Consider the following 20,848-nt stretch of genomic DNA (forward strand, 5'->3'; position numbering starts at 1 on the left):
ATAAGAATAATATATAAGAATTCAGTTCGTACCTCACAGGAAACAGATCCGAACCCACGATCCCGGCTTCCGAGCGAGCGAAGACAGTGCATGCCTTAGACCGCTCGGCTACCGTGACCGGCTACGATATAAATATACTGTTATAAATTATTTTTATGCAATTTTCCTGAAGCTGTACAGAAATATTTTGCTTGCGCCGTAACAACATCCCCTTTTGTTTCGCTGAGATGAACGCAGCCGGCCTTCGTTAGGGATTCGCATTAATAAGAACAGAGTGTTGTGACAAGCATTGTTAACAGTTAGAGTACTTGCAAGTCATGGATAAAAGAGACATAAAACAACAACAACAACGGGGGTTATCAAACAATATATCTAAGTGTAACAATGCATGTGCCCCGGGGCACATCAGGTAGCCAGCCACTGTAATGTATGTGCTAGCCCCGCCTTGACGGAGAAGAAGGGGCAAAAAAGGCCAGAAAGTTTCCTGAACCCCCACTAGCGGTAACCAGTCAGCTAGAGGGACGACCATTTCCACTGGATGCAGGTCCACACTATGGATCTCACACAAATTGAGGTACAGTTGTTCCTGTGCCACGCCACGAAGACTTTTGCAGAGTGGATGTGTAGCTCCGTCATTCCTGACCTCGGGATTTGAAGTAATTTACTGGTCAGCTTCACGCCCCTGCGGCTTTAACCCCGTGGAAAGAGCACAGTAGCCATCGGATAGGTATTGGTTGGGCCCGAGAGTTCGTCTAGACATTGCGGAGAACAGAGAAATCTCTTCTCCACGACGTCAAGACCGGGAATCAAACTGCGACCGTCTACTGTGTAGTCCAACATTATAATGACTGAACTATCCCGGATCTGATTGGAGGAGAGTGGTGAGAGCGCCAGAGGTGGCCAAAGTTTATAATTGATGGTATTCGTAGGAGGTTTGCCAAGTTTTTAACTGCGAAGAGTTTCTGGGGGGGGGGGGGTGGAATTAAATTATGAATATTGCTACAGAAGTCGTCTGAAATATACTTCTTAACTTCTTGTGGAAAAATGGCGTACTACATTGGTTAGGTAAAGGTAAAAATGTAAAACCTATCCTTGTAAGAGGCCGTGAAGACCCATAAGGTTTTGGAACGTCGAGGCTCCCACATTTTCCCTAGACCAGGCATGTCAAACTCAACTTGTACAGAGGGCCACCTAAGCCCTATAAATAATAGTCCAGGGCCTCACTTCAAAATAGAAATATACATTATATTTTGATACAAGGAAATTTAATTCTATTTATTATTTAGGAATAACTTCAATATAATTACCTAAAGTCACATATCTTACATATCTTACAGTTTTAAAAAGCAAGATAATGCCACTTTGGCAAGTAACAAACAGTTTTTCAATATGTAAAAAGAGAGATTACACAAAAAATTATGTTAGAAATAGCAAAACATTGAATTTCCTGCAGCCTGCTAATTTATGTCTGCGTGAGACTTCTTGTCTTCTGGTCCGTTGGAAAACTGTCTTTACAAAAATATTTCTACTAAAATTTTAATATTGATTTTAATATCAATTAGCTCTAAAAGTGGACGGGCCGCACTTTGTGGCTATGGGGGCCGGATGTTTGACACGGCTACTCTAGACAATCGGCTCCAAGATGGCGGTAATGTTGTCAGACTTACTCGCCGGCCTCCTTTTAGCCCCCAAGAAGATTCCTAGTACTCATTTATGTTATAGGCTGAGTCGAACTCATGGCCATTGGTTAGAAGGATTAGGTAAATTGAAAATGACAACAACACCTTATCGAGAACCGAACTTGCGAGTTTCCGGTTTGTAGCAGAGAGCCTAGACGAACTACTACGCTACAGGGTGTCCCCAATACATTGCTTAAGATATTTGAAATTGTTGATATAAATTCAAATAATATTATAGGCAAATTTTCATAACAGCTTCGCTGGTCACATAAACAGCTTTTACTGACTGTAATTTGTGAACCACTGGACTAAGCTTGGCGGTTCCTGTGTTTCGTTAAGCACCATGCCATTAAGATGTATGGAGGGAGAACAGGTATTGCTCCACAAATTCTCATCCTTGGCAATAGGTGTAAGTTGAGTGGTCAGTTTTAACTCCCGGGAACACGCCACGGATACCCACTGCATAAGGAAGCTGCGTGCGACCTACAGCACACTTGGATACGGTAGAGAATACAATGATCCCCTATCCCCGCCTGGGATCGAACCGCGTCCACCTGGTCACTATACCGACTGAGATAGCTGGTTACAAACATTTTTCTTTTACAGTGGCTCCTCTAACCCATTCAGGGCCCTAACCAATTTACACAGACGGTAGGACTCCTTGGACAAGTGATCAACCCGTCGCAAGGCCCCTACCTAAACACAGGACAACACAAACACAGAACAAACGCATACACACACCAAGCGTTCATGCCTTGTGTGCGGTTCGAACCCACGATCCCATCGTCTGAGCGAGGGAAAGCAGTTTATGCCTTAGACGAGCGGCTACTGTGACCGGCGCTTACATACAGTAGAACTTGGTTATAATGTCATCAAAGGGACCTAAAAATAGTGTCGTTATAAACGAATGTCGTTGTAACCGAAATGGGCACTTCCACAGTAGCCTTATGTTAGTCACGTAAAAATCTACCAAAAACCGAGTTAAAATGTTGCATTTTTTAGTGAAATACGTAGTTAAGTACAGACTAACGTAACATTTACGTGGAATTGCCCAAATGTGTAATATCAAAGACATATTACAGCGCTTTTCACTGACAATACACACCGCACTAATACTGTATATTAAAGGTAGCTCTACTCACCAAATTACAGTAGATTACATCAATTGTTGTGCCTTACTGTACCTAGATACGAGTACAGTAATCAGTTATCTTCATCTGTTTCCTGTTACTTGCCCAATACACACTTTCTAAATTACGTTCAATGTCCATATCAGAGAAATTCAGGAATGAAAATGACGTTACATACGAGGTTGATGCATTTGTGCATGTCGTACTAAGCAAGGTATAAAAACAGTTGCTTTATGAGGAATTAGTTCGTACCATTGAATATTTGACGCAATAGACAAGGTGTCGCAGAAACCGATGTTGCTATAACCAAGTTTTACTGTGTATATATAAATCTAAAAAAAAAAAAAAAACTCCGTTACTTGAGTCCGCAAGCGAACTATACCGACCGAGCGACCGCCGCTTGTCAGCGAAGTTAGTGTCAACTTTAGCGGATAGAGAGTGTCACGTGGTCAGCGCAGCGAATCCCCACGGCCGTTAATCTCGGTTTTCTAGACCGGAATATAAATCCAAATCAAACCATATTTAATTATATGAAACAAAAAAAGGCCACAAAGAATTCTCTTCCCTTTTTAAACAATCCATTACTTTCAGGTACTGCCTAATAATTAGGTAACGACCACTTATGTGGTTCTTTTGTTACAAACGCGCTCTAGTATGTGTGTTAAAACCACACAGTAAGGCCACAATCCCTTTAAATGGTTCTTTTTGTATACCAAACTGATTTACCACAGAAACAGAAATTAAGCAAATGAGTCTATACAGGAACATGAATATCAAACATTCACTGTTATAGGCCATGTATGTGACATTCTTAAGATATATTTTAAATGTTAGCAGAAATGTGTATGTAGTCGTATTATGAATCCTGAATAATTGTATGTGGATTCGGTGGTTTCTAATTAGTAATTACATATCAACGTGCATCGTTCTACTGCATGGGCTTTGATGACGAGTTCTGTAAAGCCGAAAAAAAGATCAAAATATGAACATAATTCCATATAATTAATGGCGACTGTGACTGCCTGTACTACCATTTGTTACTCTGCATGTGAGTAGTGGGCCGTATTTTAAGTACAGTCAAGTTCATAATTTTATGAATATATATGGCATTAAGCAGAGACTCTCATAAGGAGTGTAGTTGGTTGAGGCACTATGCTACAAGTCGGAAGGTCGCGGTTCGATTTCCGATGAGGTCATTGAATTTATTCAATTGACCTAATCCTTCCAGACGCACTATGTCCCTGGGGTCGACTCAGTATCTAACTAAAATACGTTTCAGGAATATTTCTGTGTGGGTAAAGAGCGGTCGGAGCTTAAGGCTGAGAAGCTCACCGTCAGCTGTAAGCCGATTTTCTGGAAAATATTGGAGCCTCGACGTCTCACAACCCTACGGACCTCCAGAGTCTGTTACATGGGTACCTTTACCTTTACCTTGATTAAAGGATGTATTTTTTACTTAGTTCAATACAGTGTATGGACTATTAATAATTTTGAGTGCATTTTTCGTGGTTTTACGACACTGAAAATAGCTGGACTATAGCGCCTAATATTATGCTGTCAGGTAAATTATGAATTGGAAAGGATTTGACAGGAAGTTGTCATAGCCTTATCTAGGAACTATCCCGGCACTTACTTGGTAAAACCACGAAATATGTTACACGGGATAGTCGGATTATCTTCTATGGGTTAATTTAAGACGTTATTAATATCTCAGTGCAAGCAGAACTTAAAGATGTACTGAAGCATTTGACTATAAGTAGGATTTTGGATTGGATATTGGATTTATTTTGGGCACTGATAGCCCACAAAATCCTAACCCCGACGAAAAGAAACGTCAATTTCACGAACTGATATTCTTACACTTCAGACCCCAAAACATTCAATGTTTTAATATCTTATTTTAATTCACTTAGTGGGGGGTGGAGTCCAGTTAGGTCCAATCGGCACGGCGGCCACTGATTGGCCTATTGTAGCCTGTCCCGGGTGATTACGATGATGGAGAATTTGGTGGAATGAAGATTGGCAGGGGAAACCGAAGTACTCGGAGAAAACCGCCCCAGCGCCACTTTTTCCACCACAAATCCAACTTGACAAGTCCCGGGATCGAACCGGGCCGCCGCGATGGGAAGCCACCGACTAACCCTTTGAGCTATGACACGGTCTATTAATATCTTTATTACTATTACTTTTATTTTCGTTATACTGTCACGTGTTGGAGTGATTATCGAAGGGGTTTCGGGTGGATATTGGATTTATTGGCAACTTTAAAACACAACTCGAAATTACACGTAATCATAACGCTTTCCACACTTTAAGAATCACGATGTCTTTCCCAGCCTTCAGAGTCTTCACTAGATGTTTCTTAGTAACTGCTTCTAACAATAACTATTTTTGTACTACCGGGCTCAAGTCTTGTTTGAACGGCGGCTCCCTTCCAAATCCGTATTCTTGCTTCAGTTGTCCTCCTTATAACCACATATCACAGACCGATTAGGTCAACAAAAAAAAAAATCACCTCATCGGGAATCGAACCCGGGACCTTCCGACTTGTAGCATAGTGCCTCAACCAACTATATTACTCGCATGCTCTATACTACTTGAGCTATTAGCCAAGCGTTGAAGTGAGCTGAATACATATAAACATTAATAATTATCGTCCTCCTATTAGTAGAAGTAACAGTAATCTGCCATTAGATTACATTTCTATTTTACCACGCGGTGTGAAACTTAACGCTGCATGTTGACCTGCTGTAATTCCTGAAGTACTATTTCATTATTTGGAACTACGAACGACTGACCGACACCAAGGAAGCCCCTATGGACGCTGAAGGTTAACAAAAGACAGTAGTGAATGCGCTTCGTCTGACTGGCGGATCTACTGCTCCCTCCTGCGATATCCAAACAACGGATCTGATCGGTCTCGCAAGGAGAATGCGCCGAGAAAATCTGACTCACTTTGTGGCAACAGCTGTGAGCAGAAGGATGTGTTTGTGGCTGACAGATTACAGACGTCTGATTATTGTGAAGATCCTTATTATACGTACGTGACTGCGACCAATCACAGCTACAGGAGTCAGCAACCACCGAGCGACATATCTCAGGGTCTCAATCCTGCCAAGTTTCACGCAGAAATAACTGCGTTTTTTATCATTATAATTCGTAATTAAACAATCTTCGAGCCACAGCCTTCCTCCGACAATTCTGTTTGATCTTATCCATTTCGCAACAATAATTCTTTTACAAATCAAGGTCATCATCAGCCTTGTGCCCAACAGCCAACCTGTTGGACCAGGTCTCTATATTTATGTCCTCCAGCGACAAAGCGGCCCTGTTACATCCCTAGGCACCGGTGTCCCTTTTCATCGCCTTCTACGATTCGCGGAATTACGGCAGAAGTACTGTAAGCCGCCTCCACACGGCAACGGACCCTTATCAGTTACCATTACGTAAACAGGATACTTGACTCCGTGAATACTTTAGAATTCTAAGACGAATACGTAAGTGGGTGTGGAGATGTAGTTTTATATGTTGCCACCACAGAAGTTTGTTCAAACGGAAACACTCGGTAATGTAAAGAAAAATAAAACTGTCCCTCTGCTTAACTAATTAAGTACTACACCATGAAGACGAATGCGGTAGTGGATGTATAGGCACAAAGGTGGTCAGCTTCACGTCCCGGCCGTTTTAATCCTAAAGAAATAGACCCCGATACCCATTTGACAGGAAGATGAATGGGCCCCAGGGCAGATCTGGATAATCTGAAAATTCTTTCCCGCACCGAGACTCGAACTCCTACACCTTTGCCGTCCAGCCCGTAGCCAGTCGCTATATCTACTGTTTTATACCGGCTACTACGGAATCGCTTAGCCGAGGCAAAATTCTGACAGATTTTCCATGGGTTTCCTCAGTCACTCCAGATAAATACAAGGAAGATACATCTAATTAGGTCATGACCGCATCATTCCACGTCATTGCCAAAGCATACATCGCTCATTAATCATGTTGACTTTCTACATAATGGCAGCGTCGTTAAATAAGCAACAGAATAAATGTACGCATTCTTAAACTCTGAACTAGGTGGAGGTGACTGGTCAGCATGTCACGCCTCGACCGCTTGACACTCATAGAACCCATGCATCTGAGAAAAAGACTTAAATTAAAAGTAAGTAAGTAAGTAAGTAAAGCTATCCCTGTACCAGGCCATGAAGGCCCATAGGGTTATGAGACGTTGAGGGTCCCACATTGTCTAGACAATCGTCTCAAAAATGGCGGTAAGGTTGTCAGCCTTACGCGCCGGCCGCGCTTTACTCCCCAGGAAAATTATTTAATCAATTCCTGGTACTCATTTCTGTTAGACCAGGGCCTAGTGCAGCTGGAAGGATTAGGTCAACTGAAAAAAATCCGATGACCTCATCGGGACTTGAACCCGCGACTTTCAAAAATATAAATTTCGATGTTCGTGCAGACTCATTCACGAAATTTCAATCGTGTCAAAAGCGACGTATTACAGACGTGAAGTGGAAGAACTGGCACAGTCTCCCGTGCATATTTGTCCGCACTTTCAGACAAAATTATTTTGGTTGGTTGCAATATATTTTGCGACGTTGCCAAATATCTGTTTTCTGGAGCAGAATGTTAGCACTATCGACGAGTGACGGACTGGAAATTATTTGGGGGCTTAACTGAGGTCATACTCAGGCATTTACCTAATAGAACTGAAAAAAAAAACACGAAAACATCAGCCTGTGCTCCAATTGAATAGCTCCCGAATTCGAGCGTTGAGCATTACCGCTGTACCGATGAACTCAGTGAAGGCTTTGTGAAATGACAATTTTCTGTAAATAAAATGGAAATGACCTAAAAATATTTCTCTCCTATTTCCCCTCTGCTCTGATCATAACGTTCCACTCCTGCTTTGTCTGTGTTGTGTCAAAACGAACACTGAAACTGGTAACGCATGCATAATACAATAAGCACAAAAATAATTAGGAAAGTAGTTGTAAACCAAGTCAGGAGCAGAAATATTCAGTACATATTTTGTTAAACTGTGCTGAAATTGGGAAATATAGAATGAGATATAATTATGTAAATCGTCGTTAAACACTACCCTGTAACAAGCCGTGGAGGTCCATATGACTCTGAGACATCGAGGCTCCCAAATTTTCTAGACAGTCGGCTCATAGATGGCGGTGAGGTTGTCAGCCTTACGCACCGACCGCGCTTTACCCTCAATAGGATTCCTGGTACTCATTTCTGTTAGAGGCTGAGTCGACCTCAGGGCTAAATTGCAACTGGAGGGAATAAGTCAACTGAAAAATCAAATTACCTCATCGGGAATCGAACCCGCAACATTGCGGCTTGTGTTAAAACTGATGATACATTATCGTGTACAAAAATAATAAACGGTATAAAAATAAATTATTTTAGAGAACTTTTATTTACTGTTATGTATAACAGGGAGATAGAGATTGGAGGGGTTGTATAATAAGTTAAACGCATATTTAATCAAATAAACCGGATCGGAGGTTCTTACAGCGGTGATTTTGGAGAGTGATCTCTTCTTGGAAGTGACTCAGTAAATTCCGGCAGTACTTTACCTCTGTTTCGAAGAAACATACTGCCTCTATCATCAGTGTGGAAGGGTAAGGTAGGCCCCAAACCGGCATGCGTCAAGACATGTAACAGTCAAGACACGATGTCTGCTACATGACGCAAAGACAGGAGCACAGTTGAAATGTTTGAGATTATGAAAACCGCCACACACCGGTCTGAGTCATGGTGCTGACGTCATGACTCAGACCTGTGAGCGGCGGTTTTCATAATATTTTTCCTTTCAACTGGGCTACTTTCTGTGTGTCTTGACTGTTACATGTCTTGACGCATGCCGGTGTGCGGCCTGCCTATGCCAAGGAAGCTATAAGATTCCCCCCCTCCCCGAAAAGCCTGTAAATTTCTACAGGGCATCCAAACGCAGATGATACTGAACTTGAAGAAAGCAGTCTTCTGGGCTTTGGCGCCGTGTATATGTGGTGTTAACCGACGTTTCGGAGGAACGTATCGCCCCCATCTTCAGGGTTGAAGAAAAAGTATAGGTAAATCTGCAAGCGACAACACCGTGAGACAAAGCCCAGAAGACTGCTTTCTTCATAGTCACCGCCGTGAAAGCCTCAAATCTTAGATACTGAACTTATTCACTGAAACAGAATGTAACACAATTCCCACGCTAATTGGGTCCCTTGTCCCCGCGGCTGGGGGGTTCCTCATGTTCCGGAAGGAGGTGACGGGCTCTGGGGCATTCCCAGACTCCTAGCCAATGGGTGCCAGGTGTAAGGGGCACTTCCAACTAGTGCCAAGTTCAAAAATGCGTGGATCTATACATACACTCTCCCGCACACCTTCATGGCACAGTACAGGGACAAATTTAGTCATTAACATCCCACAGAGATAAAAGTACCATTTCGAGAGGCCTTTATGGTTTGTTTCAAGAGCTAATGGTTCTGATTTCTGTTCGGTAGGTATCCAGTTCGATTTCCAGGCGCGACACAGAATATCCTTACAGAAATTTCCGTGGCATTCCCAAGTGCCCCAGATAAATATTACGATTTTTACTTGAAATAGGCCACGGCTGCGTCCTTCCTTATCCTTTTCATTGCTAGTGGGGTGGGACTAAGTCCCTTGTACTGCAGCCACTTCTGACCTATTGTACCAGCCCCAGATGATAGGTGAGGGTGATTTGGTGGAATGAAGATTGGCAGGGGAATGCGAAGTAAAAGGAGAAAACCTGCCCCAGCGCCAATTTGTCCACCACAAATCCCACTTGACCAGACTCGGGATCGAACCCAAGACGCCGCGGTGGGAAACCAGCCTTATCCTTCCTTATTCATTAGTCATTAATCAACCAGTTATTCGTTGGTAGATGTTCTGTGCTCCTGGTAATGTCGTTATAGAGTTCACAAATAAAATATTAAACAGACCGCTTTACCCTAGGAGAAATAACTCGAGGAAAGCCGAATGGTCTCTGCCCCTAGCCAGTCACTGACTGACATATCCCGGCTCACCCGCTCTGAGTGCCGGTTACTATAGCAACCACACTGTGACTCAGACCTATTGTTGCAACAGCACCAGACGAGCAGTATATCAAATTTGGAGCATTATTACGAGAAGCACTGGGCTTAATGCTTTTATTTTAAATTGCGACTGAATTGAAGTGCACCCAATTACAATTAGATATGTAGCCTTGCAGTATAAATCAAATTATACGATAGATTCTGAGCAGTAACAACAAAGACTGTACCCCCGAGAAGAGGACTTGTCTGTAGCCTAAGCGTTACCTAGCGCACCAATAAATATCGAAGATTGGATTGACCCTTCATTTCTTTAGTAAATAGTAGAAAACATATTATTTTGGGCAGTTACTATCTATCCATAAGTATTTTCGGATATTAATTTAATAATCATATTATTGTTAAAGAAGTCACACTTAGAAATTTGAGGTTTTTACGGCGGTGAATATTTTTGTATCAAAATTACTATCTTTTGGAGTAAGGCCGCGCCATAGCTCAAGCGGTTATTCGCTGGTTTCCCACCGCGGCGGTCCGGGTTCGATCCCGGGTCTGGTCAAGTGGGATTTATGGTGGAAAATTGGCGCTGGGGCGGGTTTTTCTCCGCGTACTTCGGTTTCCCCTGCCAGTCTTCATTCCACCAAATTCTCCATCATCACAATCACCCGGGGCAGGTACAATAGGCCAATCAGTGGCCGCCGTGCCGAGTGGACACAGCTGGAATCCACCTCCCCCCCCTCAATAAGCGAATCCTGTGGAATTAGCAGAGACACACCGACGCTCCGGAGGAGGCTGGCAATGAGCATGGAGACGGGAAGTTCCTTCGAAACGTCGGTAATCATTTACCAAAATAAAAAGGGTTACATTGCAGAAGTCCGTAATCATGCTTTATTTAGACTAGGTATATAAAATGTGCGCACAATAGTGAAGTCGTTTGCATGTTTATTCTCTGATGGATTTTGACGAAAAAATGTCTTGCTTAACTGCATCGACAGCTGTTTTTCGAATTTACTTTGTGATTCGAATTTTATTACTTGAAGCTCAGAATGCACAATAAATATTGTCACGTATAAGGGGTTAGCATGACTAATAATAATGTCTTCTGGATTTGATGATTGTGTTTATTGACATTTCTTTACATTTGACGTCAATTATAACAGCTCACATACTGAACTCTTTTTTGAACGACGTCTGACGCATCACTGTTGTCTGAATCTCGGGCTGGTCTCTCCTACTCCTTGAGTTTAGGCATCCACTGCCTCTTACAACTGCCACGCGGTCGGGAATGAAGTCTAGAAGTCACCATGTGGAAGAGTTCCTCTGTTGTCACGGGAATGACTTTGTTTAGAGACTTGCTACCTGACAACCATCCCTTCACTGCTATAATTCGTAACGGGAACATTCGTTGTTGCGGAAATATTACCGAGCCATTGCTTAGCAATGGTCTTCTACTTTAGCTCAAAAATTCCGGCCTTCAACCGTCATACCACAGCATTCTTAAAAAGAAGCCCAGTAAACAAAATTTGTTTTGGTGTCGTAACATAAAACATAATTAATTAAGATACATACTGCACTTGAAATATTCTTTAATATTACGTATATCTAAAAATTCGAGGAATAATAATTCCTAGTTGCCGCTTTCTGATAGGTTTAGACTCCCGACCAAAAATTTTGTATATATTCGTGTTCCTCTTCTGAACATGTTTAGCCGATCGTAACCCATATGGTTACCTTCCTTTTTTCTTTTAAATTCGCTTAGTGGGGGGTGGAGTTCAGCTGTGTCCACTCTGCACGGCGGTCACTGATTGGCCTATTGTACCTGCCCCGGGTGATTATGATGATGGAGAATTTGGTGTAATGAACATTGGCAGGGGAAGCCGAAGTACTCGGACAAAATCCACCCCAGCGTCACTTTGTCCACCACAAATCACACTTGACCAGACCCGGGCTCGAACCCGGGCCGCCGCGGTGGGAAGCCACCTACTAACCGCTTGAGCTATGGCGCGGCCATCCCTTCCCTTACAAGGTGTGTCTTTTCGTAACTCGGTACATTCCAGTTGCGTAGAAAAGCTCAGGGGAATGACCAACAGATACCACAACGTGGTCACGTGAATTCGTTTCGATATATATCGTTATTAGAAAAGAGAATCGTGGCATATTAAGACACTAGAAACAGTACCTCAAAATGAAGCAGATGGCATCTCCCCGCATCTATCCCAATTTCTAGCCCCGCCTCAGCGCACTAGGCGATCTGACGAAGCCTACAAATCCCGTGATACATAAGGCCCATAAGCCGTTCTTGAAATGTTAAACAAATGACTACCCGAATTCTGAAGCGACAATAAAGATGCTTGAACTTCTCAAGATGCACAGTTTTAAGTGCAGCATATTGTGACATGCCCCCTCGTTGGTGTCTCCACCTTATCGTGGTGAGGGGGTTTGAGTATGCCAAGGACCCTGAGAGCTATACCAGCGGTAGCGTAGCTACTGGCAGGGCTTCCCCTGCTGGACAGGTCAAAGGGTAGGCATCAGACGAAGAGACACACCAAAAACCAAAAACTGATGCCGGAAGCAGCGTCATCAGCAGCGACTTGAAGCACAGAGCAAATGATGCTCGAGATGGTTCAAGTTCATATAGCAACAGGCGTGACCAGAGTGGTTTGAACGGCTGTTGTACTGAGATGTGGAAAGCAAATGGAAAAACTACCACATTATCACTTTTCCTGGATAGTCTCTTTCCAAAAACAGAGATACCATGTATGCGAAGATAGAGGGGCGGACAGAAGTGACCAGAAGACGAGGAAGAAGACGTAAGAAGATGCTGGATGACCTTGGGGACAGAAGAGGATATTTTTATTTGAAGGAGAAACTCTAGATCGCATTAAGTGAAGGAACTGTTTTGGAAGAGACTGTGGACCTGTCGTCTGACAGATTACTGATGAATGAATTGTGATATGACGTCTGAAAGCCGAAGTGTACAGCCAGAGAAGTACAGCAGATACGTCCATTGCTAGAAAACGGCTAGCTAGACTCGTTGCCGCAGCAATGAATAAGCACATTATAATAGAGGAACTGTTGGAGGTGGTGATCTATATTCGGTTGTTCCAGAAGTTAAAAGGAAGGAGAACTCTGACTCAGTTCAGTAGTCGAGCTCAGAAGCTGTAAGAGAACTCAGACAGGAGGACGCGAATGGAGCGGGTAGATTTATTGTGGGCTCTTGTAACCGATTGTAAAGGAAGGCGTCAATAAACCCAATTATCCAATCCACAACCCGTCTTATTAGTCACGGAACCCCGACACGTGACAATAATAAGAGAAGGGGAAACGAGCACAGCACGGATGAGGAAACTGAAAAAAAATTGACAGCCGTATGTTCTGTGCGAGTCTGTGAAATGCGCGCGCAGCTCATTGGTCATGCGCCGTAACTCCTCCTACTGTGGCCGTGACTAGGCACTGCTACTCTTTACGACAATTAGATTAAACAGTTGAATAAGCGTCTTACGAAAGTTTCATATATACGGAGCAATTTAAATTACTCGTTGCTAACCTACCAGTAGACATATATATGTCCTTAGTGTCCTGGGGACTAGGCAGAAAGGTAACTGAGTTTCAATGGAAGCACAGGAAGCAATTCCGAATTTCCCAAGCTCATAACCTCAAGATGATCTCCAGTTTTGCTCGCCACGTTCTGAATCCAGCCCTTATGGTACACGGTAAACAATTTTGAAGTTGTGAACTGATGCGCCCATCTAGTTCTGAAATACAGCGTCTGATTAGTTTTGAACTGGAACATAGATTTCACCCAATTCTGACATAGAGCTTAGTTCCGAATTGGAGCTCCGAGCTACTTCTGAACTACAGCGTCTACTCAGGTTTGGATAAAAAAGGTAAAGCTAACCCTGTAACATGTCTTGAAAGCCAATAAGGTTCTGAGACGTCGAGGCTCCCACATTTTCTCTACACAATCACTTCACAGATGGCGGTAATGTTGTCAGCCTTACGCGGCGCCCACCCTTTACCCCCAGGAAGATTCCTGGTACTCATTTCTGTTAGAGGCTGAGTCGAACCCAGGGCCATAGTGCGGCTGGAAGGATTAGGTCAATTGATAAAAAAAAAATCCACCTTATGGGGTCTCGAATCCACGACCTTCCGGCTTGTAGCATAGTGCCTCAACCAACTGCGCTAACACGTGCCCCCACTTAGTTCAAACTGGAACAGTTAATTAGGTCTGAAACTGATATTTCACCCAAGTACGTAATGGGGCTCCTACTTATTTCTGAATAGGGCGTCTACCTAAATCTGAACTGAAGGGTCAACCTAGTTCTGAACTGGTGCGTCTGCCTAACTTTGAAAAGCCATTATGATTTCATCACATATTTTGATTTCGTTAAATGTCAGGTATATAAGCGCTCACGCAGGCACACGCACGCACACACACACAGAATTAAAGTAAAGTTATCCCTGTAATAGGCCGTGTAGGCTCATAGGGTTGTAAGATGCTGAGGTTCCCACATTTTTTAGACAGTCGTCTCACAGATGGCGATAAGGTTGTCAGCCCTACGTGCCGGCCGCCCTTTACCCCCAAGAATATTTCTGGTACTGATTTATGTTAGAGGCTGAGTCGACCATAGGGTCATAGTGCGGCTGAAAGGATTAGGTAAATTGAAAAAAAGAATCCTCTGACCTCATCGGGACTTGAACCCGCGACCTTCCGACTTGTAGCATAGTGCCTTAACCAACTACGCTACAGAAGCGGCCTCCGTAGTCTAAAGGTAACGTTCCCGGCGGAGGTCGTGGAATTTTTAAGGGCGGAAAAATTCAGGGATCAAGTCCTCCGGGAGGGACTTTAAGCCGTGGGTCCCGTGTCGTAGCTTTACGGCACGTAAAAGAACCTCATATCTCCAAAGGAGGTCACTGAGCTAAATTAAGGATATTTCCCGCCCAACAGTAGTCTCTAACGCCTCTGGTAGATGGGGGAAGCATTGAGATACCTCTGAGCCAGTAGAGGCCGACCTCGCTGGCTGAGTAGGGACTGATGGTAAGCACCAATACCGGTAGGGTATAGAAGCTGGTAGAAGATTATAGGGGGACGCACAATAGATCAAACTGGCCGCGGTGCATGGGGAAATCCACCCCCTCCAATAATAATAATAATAATAATAATAATAATAATAATAATAATAACTACGCTACAGAATTACCTTTTGCATTTCCTTGCCTTCAAATACGACAAACCCCCTTGACATACGTTTCCTAAAATATTAATATATTGGGGCCTTTCCGGGCTTTTGATTTCCTTTTATTCTGAATAATATTAATTTTTGTTCAGATGGCTTGGCTCATTTGAAGCACTCTTAGTTTAAACGGTCATTACGAGACAGAATCACGAACAAATGTAATACTTTAGTGCCGTGATATAAAGGACCCTCTTCCATGTGCTGACCAAGACACAGACGGAACGATCCTCCAGGGCTTAGAAGGCTCCACTCCAGACTCATTTCCTGGAAAACTTCTTCACGGAGCTGGATCTAGTGTCACCGGTCCGTTAAACATGGAAATCGAATTGTTCCACTTTGAAAATCGCTATGGTAACCCATCTTCTAAGTATATAACAACACCGCTGTTGATGGACCCTCTATTGTCATGTAATTGGTTGATTTTTTTTTGTCAGAAAGTTTTGACTCGTGTGGTTTTATTTTTTTGTATATAGCTTGTTTCCTTGTTCCATTAAGTTTGAAACGAGACCAAACTCTGACAACAGAATAATTTATTTTCAGTAACTTAGTGTCACGTCTTACCACACGCTGATTTTTCCACAAACGTAATCCTTGCCAATGCATATGTTCTTTAAATAAAAGTATGTTTCTGAGAATAAGATAAAGGATGCTCATTTATTAGGAAAAAAACCAATTAGCCACTAGACGTTGTGTTATTTTATTTACACGCCTCGAATTGTGAGCTGTTTGATTTGAAATATTTTGGAACGTTATGCATTCATACGAACAATAAAATGTACTGGGATGTCATTTCCAGATACGGCATCTCTTCCAATGATAACATTTGGAGCATTTCTACAGCATTGTTAAAATTGTAAACAGGACGTGTTCTCATGTAAAATGACAACAATGCTTTAAATTTATAGATTAAAACCATTGTTCAGGGAACATGTCGAAATGTAATTCTGCTATGACATTTAATAAGCAACATATAAGTAAATTTATAAATGACTAATTGAGTTCAAGATTCCAATTTTAATTCGATGTGTCTTCCTGGAAGAGCGTCTGAAAACCCAGCCCCATTTTAAATTAAAATACTGGGAAATGACTTAATACGGGTATGCCGTATACTTTGCAGCAGTACAGTTAAGATTTCGTAATTTCTGCAGCGTCAATGAATTGATTTCTTTATTTATTGACGTTTTCTCAACTACGTATTTCATTTTGTACTGAAGTATTATTGTGAAATAGTAATTTAGAATGTTGTAAATGGAGTGAGTCGTGACCTATCTTAAAGTGCTGCACTAGCATCTGCTTAGAGAAAACTGAGTCCAGTCATGAAAAGAGCTTAATCAAAATAGAAAGTTTCCTGTGTCCCCTGAATATGAACCCAAAGGCTAACAATACAACTGTGAGGTCAATTTGAACTACAAGTGAAGGCGGGTTAAGGTGTGAGTTTATTATAACTGATACAAACACATAAACAAACTCAGTGGCTTGATTCCTCAAGCGAACTATACCGACCGAGCGACCGCCGCTTTTCGGCGAAGTTAGTGGCTAGAGCGTGTCGCGCTGTCAGCGCAACGAATCCCCATGGATGTTAATCTCTGTTTTCTAGACCGAAACCGCTATTTCCTTGAAATAGCTACTCAATTATCATTATGAGGCTGAGTGGACCCACTACTTCCCAGAAAATTTTGTAGCGCCGGGAATCGAACCCGGACCTCAGGCTCTGTAGCCAGGAACTCTGACCATTAGTCCACAGATTGAAATAGATAACTAGTGGAATATCCTTTTAAAACTTCTACTGTAAAATTTGAAAATCTTCGTCTTCCATAGATAACCTTTCTATCAAAGTCAACGTCAGAGTTAATTTATGGCTGGAGGTTTACCGTCAATCAAGTCGTTTTGGTGCTAAGCCCCTTGAGACTCAAGACCAGAACTTTTTGCAACTGAACCCTTGAGGTAATAGTCCTTATGTAACATCCACTCTGACGAGGAGATGGGCACTCTTCCATCGATCCAATCTAGAACAATGTAAACCCTAGAGGAATGTTTTCAAATCATGATTGCACTCAATATGCACGATATTAACGATTTTGTCTCAGGCCAAGAATGTATTGCCGAGTGCTACATAGCTACTATTCACTGCTATCCCCTTATGATATTATTCTGTATTATTATTGGTTATAACGCCTTGCATTCCGGTAGAATTTCGCTCATATTTCGAAAGACTTAATTTCCTCCATCTTCAGGCTCTCCTTGTTTCGGATTTCTTGCTTGATTTGTTCTTCCATGAAGATGGAGACGATAAATTCCTCTGTAGCATGGATGAACTACCGAATTACACGGTGTTACAGAATAGAAGATCTCAACGCTTCAGGGTCGCCATTGTGGAAGCTTATTCCCACATACTACACAAACATGTAATAAATCATAAGCCATATCCCACACAACATACGTGTACATAAGAGAGAGTAGCGAATTCATGTGGTAGAGATAGAAGAAAGCATCTCCAAAGTAAAGCCATCTGGCTGTATAATAACAACTAGGTAAAGATATTGTCACGTGACTGTGATTAGAAAAAGGGTTCGGATTAGTAACCGGATTAATTCAACACTTAGGGGCGCTCCATAGCTCAAGCGGTTAGTCGCTGGCTTCCCACCGCGGCGGCCCGGGTTCGATCCCGGGTCTGATCAAGTGGGATTTGGGGCGGACAAAATGGCGCTGGGGCTGGTTTTCTCCGAGAATTCCTGTTTCCCCTGCCAATCTTCATTCCACCAATTGCTCCACAATCACCCTCACCTATCATCTGGGACTGGTACAATAGGCCAGAAGTGGCCGCAGTACAAGGGACTCAGTCCCACCACACTCGCAATAAAAAATGCTTGGTTAGGAATACAAACTTGGCTCGTCCTTGTGAACTTTCCCCCGGACTTCTCGTACTTCCTCCCCCTTGGGTGTATTCCGTGGACATGTATGCTCATTTTCTTCCATAATTATCAAACCAATCTGGACACATGGACTAGAATTATGGGGCTGATCAACTAAATCAAATGTTGCAATCATACAAAGATCTCAATCCAAGATACTCCGTCAAATTGTTAATGCTCCCTGGTACGTAACAAATCATACACTACATACAGATCTACAGGTACCAACCGTGCAGGAAGCAATACGCAAGAAAGCCATCACACATCATAACTCCATAGAAAACCACCCCAATCAGCTCATGGAACAACTCCTGGAATCAGTAAGCAACAAAAGACTCAAAAAACTGTGGCCAAGTGAACTACTCTTAAGTTAATGTATAGATACTAATTATAGATTATACAGGTGATTTCGCTGGATATCAACCTGTTCACGCCACTAGTCATTAGTATAGCTAATGAGTAATCAGCACTTTAGCTTATAGAATTGTGTAATATTCTGATTGCTAAATTCTAAAATAAAATAAAAATAAAAAAAAATTCTTCCATTAAGAAGAGAAACAAATTTCCTACCTTGTATAAACCAACATAGGTATAGTTACTGGGTATTTCTGTCTTTAAAATTTTGGGTATCGCATGAGAGATCTCAGATTCTGAAGAATTAATTAATGAATTCAATTCTTGCCTGTTAGTGGCAATCCCAAAATTAAATTAGTCCTACAGCAGGTAAAGCTATTCCTGGAACAGGCCGTGGAGTCCCATAGGATTTCTGAGACGTCGAGGCTCCCACATGTTTTAGACTTTCGGCTCACAGATGGCGGTGAGGTTGTCAGCCTTACTCTCCGGCCGCCCTTTACCCCCCAGGAAGATTCCTGGTACTCATTTATGCTAGAGACTGAGTCGATCCCAGGGCAATAATGTGGCTGGAAGGATTAGGTGATTTGAAATATCCAATGACCTATAGGGAATTGAACAAGTGCCCTTCCGGCTGCACAGAATTAGAGGTAATTAGGGAAGTAGATTCCAACATCTTTCAACCACATTTTAAACCATTACTTTAAGTACTCGTAAAAAGAAAAAAAAACAGCTTCTTTTTGTGAAACATATCAATTTGCAGGGAAATATACATAGCTATATTTTGTATTTCTATAATTTCTTTGAGCGGCTTCTAAGAAATGTTCCCTTTCATAAGCCGTCTTCCTATTCAATAATCCACATCTGACCGTCCATCTGTCTGTCCGTAGCACCCTGTTTCTTCCAAACTTCGCATTGTAGAAGAAATACTAAACGCAAGAAAGAGAACATAGAGCAATTCATAACTATAGCTGCATTTTTTAATGCTAGTGGGGTGGGACTAAGTCCCTTGTACTGCGGCCACTTCTGGCCTATTGTACCGGCCCCAGATGATAGGTGAGGGTGATTGTGGAGCAATTGGTGGAATGAAGATTGGCAGGGGAAACCGAAGTACTCGGAGAAAACCTGCCCCAGCGCCACAACCACAAATTCCACTTGACCAGACCCGGGATCGAACCCGGGCCGCCGCGGTGGGAAGCCAACTATGACGCGGCCCAACTCAAACACTACAAAGATAAGAGAGAAAGAGATATCCCGTAGAAACAGTTAATTTTACTGTTGTATGCAGGGGTTCGAATCCAAGTTGATTTTGCGTCCGTCTGTACTCATATTTTACGGTGACCATGCTAATAAGACGGGTTTACGATAGATTACGGCTGATGTTTTTATATTTTTGTTTCAAGACAACTCAGTTGTGTGTCTCTAGCATTTAAGAAAAGTGTACTACAATTTTATGTACGTGGCATTTAAAAGACAGGCTGTTTTATTGCGGATTTAAAGGTAAAGATAAAGTTGTCCCTGTACTTAACTAATTAAGCACTATACCACGAAGAAGTATGGGGGAGTGGATGTATAGATCCTCATTTTCTTGACCTCAGCACTAGTTGAAGGTGAGTGGTCAGCTTAACGCCCAGGCCACTTTAATCTCGGGGGAAAAGCCTCAAGCACCCGTTGAATAGGAGGCTGGGTGGGCCTCAGAGTCGGTATGGACGACATGGAGAAAATTCTTGATCCTACCGGGACTCGAACTCCGACCTCTCGCCTTCCAGTCCGTAGCCAGTAACTATATCGAGTGCGCTATCCCGGGTTCACTTGATAAGGGTGTGCAATTCCCTGTATAGGGCCTATCTCATGAGAATTGTGATCTGGAAATCACAAAAAGTTATATTTGTTTGCGTCCGAGTACCTGCAGTTGGAGACGGTGAATAAAACGAGTAAAAGAAAAGAAGTTTCTGGAGCTACGGCGCAGATACTTGAACTGAAGTGAACTGTTATCACCGAGCAAGACGACTCAAGCAGTAGCGCTTCTGACTTGGACTCAGTAAGAGCCCCGTTGGAAACTTGTTCGGCATATCAGCGATTGTGAGGATCTTCGTGGTTTCACCCAGTCCCTCTAGGCGAATTCAGGGTTGACACCTTACGTCATGCCACGACCGCTTATAACTTTCGATTCATTAATACCCACTGATTCGAAACTATATACAACGATATTATTATCATTATTATTGTGATTAAAAGGTGAATTTGTTTCTGTGCTTAATTAATAAAGCACCACTTCATGAAGACTTATTTGGGAGTGTGTATATGCCATGAAGACGTGGGGGATTTGAGGTATAGCTCCAGAAATGTATAATTCAGCACTAGAAGTATGTAACTGGCGAGCTTCACGCCCCGGCCGCTTTATATCATGGGGAAAGAGCCCCTTCCCCACTCTAATTGTTTTTATTATTATTATTATTATTATTATTATTATTATTA

General features: G+C 42.5%; 1 protein-coding gene across 6 annotated transcripts in view; it reads left to right on the top strand.

Annotated features, from left to right (window-relative positions):
• Positions 1-20,848, top strand: part of LOC111866210 (paired box protein Pax-6) — a 259,392-nt gene that overhangs the window by 221,051 nt on the left and 17,493 nt on the right. The window lies entirely within an intron of this gene.

The sequence above is a fragment of the Cryptotermes secundus genome, unplaced genomic scaffold (assembly GCF_002891405.2).
Source record: "Cryptotermes secundus unplaced genomic scaffold, Csec_1.0 scaffold81, whole genome shotgun sequence".
NCBI lineage: Eukaryota > Metazoa > Arthropoda > Insecta > Blattodea > Kalotermitidae > Cryptotermes > Cryptotermes secundus.